Source organism: Danio rerio, chromosome 14 (assembly GCF_052040795.2).
Source record: "Danio rerio strain M-AB ecotype USA chromosome 14, GRCz13ab, whole genome shotgun sequence".
NCBI lineage: Eukaryota > Metazoa > Chordata > Actinopteri > Cypriniformes > Danionidae > Danio > Danio rerio.
In genome coordinates, this window is record NC_141034.1 from 11,798,092 (window position 1) to 11,812,173 (window position 14,082).

Below are 14,082 nucleotides of genomic sequence, written 5' to 3' on the forward strand. Positions count from 1 at the left end.
ATTTAGTCAAATGTCGATGAGTGTGAACTCATGAAATCCTGATTATTTAAAGTGATTATGAGTGGGCCATCTGACCAAAATATTTCTGATTTATTTATTTAAAGAACATATTCATAATATATTTCAGTAAGCAATGCTGCCATTACTTCTATACATTTTAGAGATGTATGAATGTTCACCATTCTCAATGCCAAAGCAGAATGAGAAAATAAAAACTAACAAATTTTTAAAAAGTCCTCAAAATTGTTTAAAGTAATAAAAAAAACACAATAGAATAAAAATATACTAATTAAACAAATCTGTAAAAATGTAACTCCAAAAGTAGTTCAGTCAAGAGAAGTGAGTTATTTTGTTCTCATTTTTTTTTGCTGCTTCATAACAATTATACACACAACAGGGAATTGACCTGCTGTCACACACTTTTCACATGAATCTATTGCAGAACAAATGAGGATTTACCGCATTTAGAAAAATGTTTGCATATATTTAGGCACATACCTTGTGCTAAAAATTGCAGAACGATGGCGCAGTGGGTAGCACAAATGCCTCACAGCAAGAAGGTCGCTGTTTCGAGCCCCGGCGGGATCAGTTAGCAATTCTGTGTGGAGTTTGCATGTTCTCCTCGTGTTGGCGAGGGTTTTCTCCGGGTGCTTTGGTTTCCCTTCAAAAGTCCAAAAACATGTGGTATAGGTTAATCGGATAGGCTAAATTGTCTGTAGTGTGTGTGTTAATGAGTGTGTGTGTGTATGGATGTTTTCCGGTGATGGGTTGCAGCTGGAAGGGCATCCGCAGTGTAAAACCTATGCTGGATAAATTGGCGGTTCATTCCGCTGTGGCAACCCCAGATTAATAAGGGACTAAGCCGAAATTAAAATTAATGAATGAGCTAAAAAATGACTTTACATGTCTGTGATCTGCACCCGTTCTCTTTCAAACATTAATAAATCTGATACACTTCAATAAATCAAGCACCATTCTGCAAAAGTCACGTTACATGATTTTGCTTATTTAATTTCATCCCGATTACAGTTATTTCATAACCGTTGGAGGCCAAAATCGAAATCAAAATTGAATTTGGATTAATTGCACAGCCCTACTCCGAAGAGAGTTGAACCGCAGGAGCTTTGCATTTCCCCTTTGAGTAATGGTAAGCTAAAGTCATATTACATGATTTTACTGATTTAATTTTATCCCCATTAGTTATTCCATAACCTTTGGAGGCCAAAATTGAAATCAAAATTGAATTTGGATTAATTGCACCACTCCGACAGTAGGAGCTTTGCATTTCCCCTTCAAGTAACGATATGCTATATCTGAACGTGTCAATGTTTCGCCGGCCTGTTGGAGACAAAATGGCAAAGCCGCCCACATAGCACTGATACCTTTTTGGTTTCCCCTTGTCACTTGCGAAGAGTTCAAAAGATAATGAGGAAAGCCAGGAGAACAGAGCGTTTGAAGCGCGGCGTGGAAAAAGGAAAGGTTGCGAGGGCTGTGTCAGCAGCAGCAGGTAAACACCGAGGCGACAGACGTCCTCTGAGCTTCTTCAGCTCATATGCCACATCGCTTTAAGATCACTCATGTAGACGTGCAGTACCACTGATGCTTGCATGGAGTCTTGAGTTATTGTGTCACTCTGGTTTTGTTACTTTTCTTTCTATTTGGAATCGTGGAGGGGGAGTTTCATATCCTCGCCGGATGAAGCCCATTGCCTGTCAATGTAATAGTGCATGCTGGATTACAGGGTTATTTCCCTGGAGTGCAGATATGAGAGAGTGTGTCACTCATCCGCTCTTTCATTCTCTCGCCGTTTCTGGCTCCAGCGTTGCCAGGGAGCCTCCTTGCACCAAAATTTCCAAGCCTGCGTTCTGGACCCCGTGCCACGCGGCGGATAGCAGGATGAAAACATGCCATTTGGAGAATTGTTGTTATTCCAGTCACACTTCAGATGCAGCGAGCTCCAATAAAATTCCCTCTAATTGGCAGGCTACAGAAAGACCGACTCCAGCACAAGTGGGGTTTTCACCGGGGTTTATTAAAATGGCTATTTCTTTAATTAGCAACTCTAATATGTGTGTGTGTTAATAAGCGCTGAGCTCGAATTGAAAGAGCCACAGATTGCAAATGTCAAGATCAAACATTAATTACCATTTTTAGAAGTGATAACACACTTTGTGTACCTCTCGCTTTCTTCACCTCTCCTTGTCTCTTTCATCTATTATAAGCTATTATGAATTAAGCCACTATTATAAGTTATTATAAATGTACTGTATGTTATTGGAGACATAGTAGTTAAGTAGTGCATGTACAGTTTGATTTGATCCCTAATTGCTTGCTTTATTTATTTAGTTATTTATGTGCTTCACATAAATGTAATTAGTGTTTTAATTCATCTAAACTAAGATGTTACTGAAAGATTCCTTGTATTTAACCAGAGAGCAGTTACATGAACTCAGAATTGATTGAAATAAGCTGTTAGCTTAAGACTTGCCAGCTTTACGACAGAATGTATAAGGAAAATAATTGTTGAGGAGATGTTAGTATTTTTAGATGTTAGTATCAATATTATTCGTATTAAGGATATCTATATGCTAGTGTTCCCCAAAACAGTGCTAAAATTCACATTTAGAAGATGTAAAGCTGATATGAACATAATAGTTTGTCACTTCTGCCCAAATGGATCAACGGTTTATTCACCTCACACTACAGTTTCTCATCGCATTATAACCATAGACTGTAAAAAATATGGATGTAGTATCCGTGATGTCACCCATAGGTTTCCGAAGAGCCAAATGAAGCTACATTTGGGCATGGCCAACCATCGCCATTTTGTTTGTGTGTCATTGCGCCAACCAGGTGTAAACGAAAAAAGTGCAAAGAGGCGTAGGGTGAGCTGAGCTGCAGTGCCTGCTAGCATTTTGCTTAAACAGGCTTTCTTTTGGGAGAAATGCGTAATACTTCACTACCTGCTACTTGTTTGTTTTGACCACATGTGCTTGGTTGTATACTACATCAATAAAGTAGTTAGTCTTTTAAAAACACTGTTGTATTGCATTGAGTCACTAAGCATTGTTCTTATGATGCTTTTCTACTGGAGGAAAATGTTAACTACTTCCAAATATTTCAAATATAGTCTGTGTTAGTCAATGCAAGGCTATATAGGTTCTATTGACCTTATTCTAAAATGCGCCTGTTTTCGTGACTGTTTTAGAACTTCCGATTCAGTCACCTATGGGAGAAATGACTAGGAATAATAAACGGCAGAAAACAGTCAAACTACTTGCTTTAAAAAAAACAAATGTTTGCATGACTATACAGACCAAGTAAAATAATATAATAAGAAAATATCAGTTTGTAACATCAAACAGTGAAACAAGCCATTTTTAATGTCTAAAAATGAATGGAAGTGAATGAGAACGGAAGTCTCGAGCCAATAAGATTCAAATGGCTGTGCCTGCTCGTCGGCTAAGATTAAGGTAAATAGCCAACAGCTAATCAATCTGTCAGATTCTATTGTGCATTCAAGTTTTAAAATTATAAATAATAATTTGTCTTAAATAAAACAAATACATTTATAGATATTGCATATCTTATATACCTGGGAAATGGAGGCTAGTGAATGGATTGTGAGCTCAATTAAGTGCACACACCATGCCATATAATCTGATAATTGTAAGAAAAATTTCCTAAAGTGCATGTAACTGTGTAAAGCCACATGGAATAAAAAACCCAATATATATGCCGAGTTCAGCAGCTAATCAGCTGGAATCAGCTGATATGACGAGACAGAAACCAGCGAGACCTAGCTGTCACTCAAGTGGCCACGCCCTTAATTATGCAGACTTAATATAACTTAATATAAATGAAACGGATGAATTATAAAAAAGATTCACCCCCCTCACCCTCAGTTGTCATGATGTGTAATATTAGTTATATACAGCAAAATAGTTCTTTGTACCAGGCTGTAAACACCTTTTTTTTCTGCTGTAAAGTTGGCAATTTTAACATTGGGGTCAATAGAGATCTGCTGTATTATGGAGCCAAGACTAGTGGAATTTCGATGAATTGCAGTTTCATTTACTTTCGTATTAGCTTTACGAGGGAGAGTGGGATGTTGCTACTTGATCATAACCAATCAAATGCTCTCTAGTATCTGGCATGCCCTGCCCCCTTCAAGACACTTCTCATTTGAACATCATTTGATGCGCCTGAGCTAAACCGCTCTCACTGGCAGAGCTGTCATAAAATTAAACACTATTGGGTGTTTTGTAAAAAGGGGAGGAGCTACTCTATGTCCCAGCCTCTTATTGTGTTTCGGCTGAGATCAAACATCGAATAAAAATGCATATTTTTATGCACTTTACAGGACTTTAATGAGCTACTGTATGCATTTTTGAGAGACTCATAAATTATTATTTAATTTAGTAGAAATTCTCCTCTGATAATCTGGGGTATGGAAATTCAACTAACAATATATCTTGTGTATTAAAGGTGCTGTATGTACGTTTTTGACTCTTCTAAAGCATAGAAATACCATAATATGATTGCAGATATTTAAGAAACATGCCAAGTGAACATTCTTGCTTATCTGAAAAACAATGCTGAAGTCAGATATTCTGCTTTGAAAATGTGTTACCCCCCGGAATGTCTGCCTTTGTTTTGGTACCTTTAACCCGCCCAGTGCCAGTTTAGTCAATTATATTTCTTTCATTCAGTCAGGAAGGCTCTCAAAGTATGTGTTCATGACCAAAATGCGACATCTGGTGGACAGTAACAGCCTTCAAAAATGAGATGCAGACTTCCATATGAGGTGGTTACTAATTAGCAAATAATATAAATATTACAAATGCAAACATTAGGTGAGCAGATTATATTGTAACATTATGTCCTAACAACACGTTACGTTACGAAATTTCCCGTGAAAAGCAATTTAGCTGCACTAGACGAAACATGACAGAAATTTAAATACAGCTGTTATTTAGAACACGACTTAAATCAGCCTTTAAGCTCAACAGTCAGGCACACTGCTGTTGGTGTTGTAAATCTGGCAACCTGTGCTTGCATGTGTTTTGAAAAAGGAGTGCAATACCTAGTTCAAGCACTAAGTGTCAAACTTAAACAGTACACCTTTAAATACAATCTACTAAATAAAGACTTCATCACACAAAAGAAAAATAATATAAAAAAGAGTGCTTATTAAAAGTGCTTTTAAAATATGTTCTTGGGGATAAAGTGTGATAAAGTGTGTCACTAAATCTGGATAAATGCTAGACACTGTTCTTTGGATTGTTATTAAAATACTTTGTGAAAAATAAGGAATAGTCCTATATTTATGTACAGTTAAAGTCAGAATTATTAGCCTGCCTTTGATTTTTTTTTTCTTTTTAAAGCATTTTTACCAGATTATGTTTAACAGAGCAAAGAAATTTTCACATTACTTCCGATAATATTTTTTCTTCTGGAGAAATTCGAATTTTTTTTATTTCGGCTAGAATAAAAAGCAGTTTTTAATTTTTTAAAAGCCATTTTAAGGTCAATATTATTAGCCCCTTTAAGCTATATATTTTTTCGATAGTCTAAAAAACAAACCATCAATATATAATAACTTACCTAATACATTTACATTTAGTCATTTAGCTGACGCTTTTATCCAAAGCGACTTACTAACCCAAACCTGCTTAGTTAACCTACTTAACCCTAGTTAAGCCTTTAAATGTCACTTTAGGCTGTATAGAAGTGTCTTGAAAATATCTAGTAAAATATTATTTACTGTCATCATGGCAAAAAATAAATAAATCAGTTATTAGAAATGAATTATTAAAACTATTATGATTAGAAATGTGTTGAGAAAATCTTCTCTCCGTTAAACAGAAATTGGTGAAGAAAAAAAAAAACAGGGGACTAATAATTCAGGAAGGCTAATATTTCTTACTTCAACTGTACAAATATATACCACGAAATCTAAAGGATGTTTCCTGTTAATGTACTGCACTTCTGTTTTTTAATGAGACAACAAGAAATGATAGATAGAATAATGTTCAATATCACAATGCACATCTGCGTATCCAGTGTGTGAATAAAGCGCTTCATTTGAGTCACAGCATGCAGCTCTCCAGTATCCACTGCTGCTTTGAAAACTTCATAGCACAAATGAAGGATATCAGTGCGGTGTGTATCTCTGCAACAACTTATTAGCTTAGTTTTTACTGTTTGCGAGTAAAGCAGAGATGTAACAGACAGCAGGCATGATGAACAGATGCAATACATCTATCTATCTATCTATCTATCTATCTATCTATCTATCTATCTATCTATCTATCTATCTATCTATCTATCTATCTATCTATCTACCTATCTATCTATCTATCTATCTATCTACCTATCTACCTACCTACCTACCTACCTACCTACCTACCTATCTATCTATCTATCTATCTATCTATCTATCTATCTATCTATCTATCTATCTATCTATCTATCTATCTATCTATCTATCTATCTATCTATCTATCTATCAATCAAAACCAACGCTGGTATCTATCTAAAGTCTGCCTGACTCTATTTATCTATCTGTGTAATGTAAAATAATATAGGACATTTTATAATAATAATAATAATTTATTCATTCATTCATTTTCCTTCGACTTCCTTCGGTCCCTTATTTATCAAGGGTCATCACAGTTGAATGAACCGCCAACTATTCCAGAATATGTTTTAAGCAGCGAATGCCCTTCCAGTCACAACCCAGTACTGGGAAACACCCATACACTCTTGCATTCATACACATACACTACTGCCAATTTAGTTAATCCAACTTACTTATAGCACATGTCTTTGGACTGTGGGGGAAACAGGGAGAACATGTAACCTCACAGAAATACCAACTGGCCCAGCCGGGACTCGAACCTTCATGCTGTGAAATAACTAATCTGTTCTAACCACTGAGCCACCCATTTTATAGTAATATCTAATAATATTTATTCATATCTTTTACCCTGCAGCCCTTATACATTTTTTATACATTTTGATATGGCTTTTTTAAAAGATCCCAGATTTTTTCACACACAAAAAAAAAAAAATGATTTACGATCTAAATGGTTTTTATCCACTCACACAAAAGTTGAAGGTTATTAACCTATATAACTAGCATAAGCATATAATAACTATATAAGAGAATATAAAAAAATTCTAGAGAAAAACTTCAAGAACCCTAAAGAACCTTGCTAGCTGTCAAATTGGACAAGATCTATTAACAATTGCATACACGGCTTTTATAATAATGATAATAATAATAATAATATTTTAAACCATTTTTAAAATACAATGAAAGTAAACTCGTGATGATTGTTAAAAAGGAGATTTTTTCCAAGATCCTTTATTTCCCTATTATTTTGTACGTTTTACTTCAACATGAACATATAATCAGAGGTTTATTTATGACTCAAACTACGCTAGTGGGATACATTTTATTGCATTTATTTGCGTCGGGATGCTGCATCTGGTAGACCAAAGCTTGGTTTATACTTCTGCCTGAAGTGATCGGCGTGACCTACGGCGCATGCAACGTGCGTAGCGGTGCATTTATACTTTTGCGCGTTGTTACTGTTGTTCTGCAATTACACTTCCGAAACACTAGTTGGCACTGACGTGTTAATGTTCCTCTGTGTCGAGTTTCTTCAATTACAGAGCTTGCGCTATGCGTTGTTGCCACTTGTAGTTACATTTTTTGAGAGGTGTGCGTCAGTGACGCTGATGGCTAGGGCGTAGGGCTATGCGTCAATGTGTAGGCTGCATCGCAGCATACGCATGCGCTTGACGCAGAAGTATAAATCAGACTTTAGGGTGCTTTCACAACTGTGGATCGATTCTCTTGTTCCAAAACAGGGTTTAAACTTGTTACAGTGTTAGTCTTTGTTCTTAGTGCGGTTCACTATCACACGGCAAAGTTTCTTAACTGACTGTGGAAAATGTTTAGGGATTTAATAGTAGTTTAGGGATGATTGACAGCTATACCTTAGTCCCACACCCAGAGACTGATGCAACTTGTAATTTCGCTTGAGTGCAATTGGGGACTCGTGAGAGGTATTTGACTCGCCAAATGTATCAAAGCCAAACTTATGAGTAAACCACACACATGCATATTTAAATTCACCCATTAAAAACCTCTGAATGGACTCCTGGATTATGTGAATTCTTACCAATGCCCCGTAATGATCCCAATCAAGTCTGAACTAGTGAATACAGTTCAAAACCCCATTAAACACAGACCAAAAGAGATAAAACAAGTCACATGCAAGTAAACTCTCCTCACATTGGTCAGAGTTTCAAGGTTTATTTTGAACAGTCCTGCTCGGCTGTCACGCATCCTTTTTTTAATTTATGAAGATGAGCAAAAAGACATTATAAGAGAAAAGCTGTGCTTTCATTTCGAATGGTGACACCCTCAGACGTTGTCACTAAATATAGATCAGAGGTAAGACTTTCTCATACATATCAGATGGGTTATGCATTATAGGCTTTACATTATAGAAAGAAATAATAGATAAACTAAGACTGCAGTTCGGTCAACGGATAAACAGCTCTCGTTAATAGTTCAGCACTTTCGTATTTGACATGAAACGCACATTTACCGGTGGGAATGACATCCCACCCTACTCATAATTGTTTCTTCATATAGCCATATATGCCTATGAAATATCCATAATACTCTTGGATATAGCCTGGCTCGGATCGTATTGCTTTCTCACTGCAATCGATCCGCTCCAGAGTTTGTTTAAATCGAGTGGAGATCACCTCATTTAGCCGATCTCAGACCAACTGTTTTGGCGCGGATCTGAACGCGATTGCTGCATTCACCGAGGCCAAATGAACCGCACTAACTGGGGAAATGCACCAGGTTTTGAAATAAAAGTCAAGGTGTGACAGCACTCTAACATTTATGCACTGAGCAAGTTGTCACAGCGTTAATATTTACGATACCTAATAATGAATGTTTTTTTCTTTATGGCTGGGTCACGTAATTTATCCGGAAACAGCAGCATTGAGTTCCAACATTACATTGATAACAGTTTATTTCATATGATTGTCTTCTCCATTATTGTCTTATTCATTACTTCCCACCGTGAGTAATACAAAGTGTGGTGCGCAGTTTCAAATTTGTGTGTCTGACAGTGAATGCGTGACTGAGAGCAGTGAATTATGCCATTTTTTTGTTGGGTGTGCTTGTACAGCCATGTTGTATTTAATTAATTGAATTAGTTTTTTTATGTTGCTGCCATGTTGTTTGTGTATTTCTATGGCAAATGTGGGCGGAACTACGAGAGACCAGAGGCGAGCGTCAGGCTTTAGAGTGAAAACCGATGTTCATTCAAACAAATCAATGTAAACTTCACACTCAAGTTAATTGATCTAATTGCTCAGCCCTAATTGCTGCTCACATCTTATATCATTATTGGGGGTAAATAGGTAATATTAAAAATAGCATTTATCTTTTTACACATTTAAAAAAATTTAACACAGCTCCCCCCAGGGTCGTCGTTGGAAACTCTTACAGAACAAGATTGTTCCATCAAAGGACGAATTACACAATTATATAACATATTAAGAGAAAATCATAAAGAAAACTCTGAAAATAAAAGACTAGCATGGATCCAAGTTACAAAAATGGATATTCCAGTAGAGGATATTATATTCCCAAGTACTGGAATTTAATTAGTTTGAATGCACATGTAACCCCGCCGGTCCTACGCCACCCAACCCGCTCTGAGCTGGTTACGAACCGGCGACCTTCCGCATGGGAGTCGGTTGCTCTACCAAGGAGGCTAAAGACCATGGCCTCTGTCGTCTGTCGCTAGAGCACCTTTAGAGGTCAGAGGAGTGAGGTTTACCTGCACAGCACACACTAGCTGGCCTACGTTACACTCACCCCCCTAAACCTCACTCCCATCCGGGTCACGGCACCAATGTAGCCGAGGCCGGTCTTAACGGCTCGACTACCCCTCTGCGTTGTGTTGAGTAAAGTAAAGAGCTGGAGTCTGTCTGCAGGTTCAGCGGGCTCATTTATTCAAGTGCTGCACAAACAGAGAACATGCAGTTAGTCTTCTCTTAAAACTCCTCTTACGCCTGTTACTGCTTGCTCTGCTCTGTCCTCCGACAGACTCAAGCAAAAACAAAACAGTAAATATAAAATATTACATAATATTATTACATAATATTATAATATATAATATATATAATATATTACATAATAAAAAAAGTCATTATAAAACTGTTAATTAATCTAGTCAATATTCTAACTTCCCAATGCGTTACAAAAACTCCACTTAATATGTAACATATAACATTTACCAGTATTTTATATAACACATTAAACATCAGACACATAAAACACAAAAAACAATACCTGCACAAACAGAACATGCAGTTAGTCTTCTCTTAAAACTCCTCTTACGCCTGCTATTGCTAAACATTCATACACAAAAGAGATCGAAAATCAGCAATTAAAATACACATTTCACAGGCTAAATTTCATGCTAATATTGTGCACTGCTTGAAATGACAGTTTGGCAGGTTAAAACACGATATAAAGAACCCAAACACACTCATATAACTCATGTACATTTTATAACAGAAATAACATATTATAACAAAACTCACTTTATCTAAATTATATATTTTTGTACTTTATACACATTTTTCCACGGGACAGGAGTAAATGCCTACCTCGCTCTGCTCTGTCCTCCGACAGACTGAAGCAAAGCGTGCGCTATGTCACTGATGTCACCGCGGCAACGCACGTCAATGACGTCACCGCGCCAAACGCATCAAAACAAAAATAAAACATTTTTTCTTTATTTCCCACATATTAATGACCAACAAAACAAAGATTTTGCGTGAATTTATAACAAAAACATAAATAAATTTAATACCTGTTACACACAAACAAAAACATTAAACTCCTTTTTGAGATTGCTGCAATATAATTAGGTAATGAGAACTTATATAACTAATAAATTCAACCCTAATATCCCTGATCTTTTGTTTTGAAATGCAAAAAGATACAAGATACATTATTTCATTGTGTGCGGGAGTGTGAGGAGATACAAAAGATTTGGGTAGAGGTGACTCAATATATTTCACAATTTGTTTCCATTCCGATTCCTTTATGTCCTGGATTATGTATATTGAATATGTATGAAGACAGTTGTGCTTTGTCTACTAAAGAAAGAACATTTATTTGTTTATGTTTAATACAAGCAAGGCGTTGTATTGCTTTATGTTGGAAAAATGTTAACAGCCCCTCCATTGGACTTTGGTTAAGAAACCTAATAACATGTTTGGCTCTTAGAAAGCTTACATATATAGTAAGGAAAAATCCTCTGAATTTTGTGATATCTGGGAGGTGTTTTTGAAAAATTGAGATATTGAAGAAGCTTTGGAAGTCTGAAGTTGTTGAATGTGAATTGTTGAATAATTTTTATTTAAATTTATTTTTCATTAGGATTATTATTTAATTTAGATTTTGTTTTTGTTACTAAGCCTGTCTGAGGTAAGTTTTGGGTATTGGGGTTTAAAAAACCTTGACAAACTCAAAGACACAAAAATAGCATTAATCCGCTGATATTGAAAATTGAGCCACCAATATATATTGTGCATGTCTAATTGCACAGCATTAAATTGCACTGTGATTAATTTCTTTATGTTGCTAAAACAAGAGGATAACTGTAATTATGTATACGAAAAATAATTGCTTTTGAGCATTGAATTCTCAGCATTGGCGATTGTGTTATTGCTATAACATAAATCTGCTTCTTCTGTTTCTATTGTATCCTTGAGTAATGAGAATTGTTACCACCATGACTTGTGTATTAATTGTAATATGTAAAACTTTGGCCATACATTTCCTTAATGCATAGTATTATTACATGTTTCAAGGCAAAGACAGAAGATCTCAGAAATTGCTTTATTTTTAATGCTGCCTCTTTTTGCCTCCTGTTTCCAGTGAGCGTTTTCTATTCTGAAGTGGTGTAGATTCTAAAGCGCTTTGAGCAATAGAAGATAAAAGGTAAAGACTTGAGCAAGATGAGATGAGGATGTTCATCTTGACCAAAATGCACCAGTCAGGCAGATACATAACAAAGGGCTGAATTGGTCAGGATTCTACCAGATTGAAAGGCATGGAGAAAAAAGCATCAGATTAAGAGTCTTTGTCTCTTGAGACAGGGTGATACATTAGGGCCTCAAGCCACATCCTGAAATACAATTATGAACAGAGTTGACTGGTGCGTTTGATGAGAATTTTTTTTCCAGTGCAGATTTCATCACCGTCTCAAGCTTTACAGTTTGATACATTCTTAGAAGGTCTCTGGAGAACTTTAATGTAAACTGAACATTTTATTATTGTTCTATATTTTTTTTTTGAAAAATTTCTTAAAAATTAGTTCAGTCAAAAAATGTAAACCCCATAATTTACTCACCCTCAAGCCATAATTGCTGTAAATGATTTTCTTCTTTCAGACTTTTATTATTCATTTACTCTTACATGCTGTATAATGGTGTTGGGCAATGACCTCAACAGCACATAATATCCATTGTATACTCATTGTACTCGCTTATATTCCACCAGTGTGTTACCTTATGCCTAACAAAGTGGATTTATGTGTTTTTGTAACAGCTTTTTTCAAATGTTTAAATTAGAAACACAAATCACTCACCTGGCGAGGCAGTGGCGCAGTAGGTAGTGCTGTTGCCTCACAGCAAGAAGGTCGCTGGGCCGAACCTCGGCTCAGTCAGTGTTTCTGTGTGGAGTTTGCATGTTCTCCCTGCCTTCGCGTGGGTTTCCTCCGGTTTCCCCCACAGTCCAAAGACATGTGGTACAGTTGAATTGGGTAGGCTAAATTGTCCGTTGTGTATGAATGTGTGTGTGAATGTGTGTTTGGATGTTTCCCAGAGATGGGTTGCGGCTGGAAGGGCATCCGCTGTGTAAAAACTTGCTGGATAAGTTGGCAGTTCATTCTGCTGTGGCGACCCAGGATTAATAAAGGGACTAAGCCGACAAGAAAATGAATGAAAATCACTTACCTCCAGTGGCAGAATGTGCATTCTCAACAATTTCTCGGCTGACTCAGTGTATGACACAGAATGTAAGACACATGTCAGAAGAAAGAATGCAGCATTGTAAGAATATCATTACCCCAAATCAAAAAAAGTTGGGACAAAATGGAAATATGCAAATAAACACAAAAGCAGTGCTTTTTAAATTTATTTTGACTTGGATTTCATTGCAGACAATACAACAAGCCCATTATTTAATGTGTTCCCCGTGATTTTTTTTTTTTTTTTCAAAATTAACATGTACTGTACATTTTCAAAAAAAAAAAAAAAAGTTGGAGAAGTAAAGCATTTACCAGTATGTAATTTTGCCATTTCACAACACCTAAAAAACATTTATGAACTGAAGACATCAAATAATGAAGTGTTTCATGCGTAGTTTTTTCCCATTTTTCCTGCAAACAAATCTTAAATTGGGCAACAGTATGGGGTTTTTGTACTTCAAAATGCGCCAAACATTTTCTATTGGAGACAGGTTGGGACTGCAGACAGGCCAATCAACCTGTATCCTCCTCCTCTGCAGCCAGGACTTTGTAATGTGTGCAGAATTTGGTTTTGCATTTTCTTGTTGAAATATGCATGGGTGTCCATGAAAAAAGGCAGCATATTGTGCTCCAAACACTTTATGTAATTCTCAGCCTTAATGGTGCCATCACAGAAATCCAAGTTACATTTTCCAAGAGCACTGACACAACCCAATACCATGACCCGGACTTTTGGACTGACTGCTGGTAACAGTCTGGATGATCCATTTCTTCTTTGGTCAAGAGCACAAAGCGTCAATTTCTCCCAAAAAATACCTGAAGTACTGATTTATCTGACCACATTTTTACTGTGTGATGGGACCCCAGCACTTCTGGACATTGTTAACATAGGGCTTTTTTTTGGCACAGTACAGTTTTAACTGGCTTTTGTGGATGTAACTACATATTCTGATATTTAACAAAAGTTTGCCAAAGTAGTCCTGAGCCCATG

The 14,082-nt window shown here is 36.5% G+C and overlaps 1 protein-coding gene and 2 long non-coding RNA genes across 9 annotated transcripts in view; 2 read left to right on the top strand and 1 right to left on the bottom strand.

Moving 5' to 3' along the window:
• LOC147840776 (uncharacterized) overlaps positions 1-14,082 on the top strand; it is a 1,215,461-nt gene that overhangs the window by 676,368 nt on the left and 525,011 nt on the right. The window lies entirely within an intron of this gene.
• Positions 1-14,082, top strand: part of nexmifb (neurite extension and migration factor b) — a 156,481-nt gene that overhangs the window by 89,295 nt on the left and 53,104 nt on the right. The window lies entirely within an intron of this gene.
• On the bottom strand, positions 2,242-13,365 carry LOC147840780 (uncharacterized). 2 transcript variants are annotated; one of them, XR_015507189.1, is made up of 4 exons: positions 12,854-13,365; positions 6,413-6,811; positions 5,658-6,300; positions 2,242-5,607 (listed from the first exon to the last, which is right to left on the bottom strand). It is a non-coding gene; the product is annotated as an uncharacterized LOC147840780 (long non-coding RNA). The 2 variants fall into 2 exon arrangements; XR_015507188.1 differs by lacking the exon at positions 12,854-13,365 and having other exon boundaries at positions 6,413-7,176.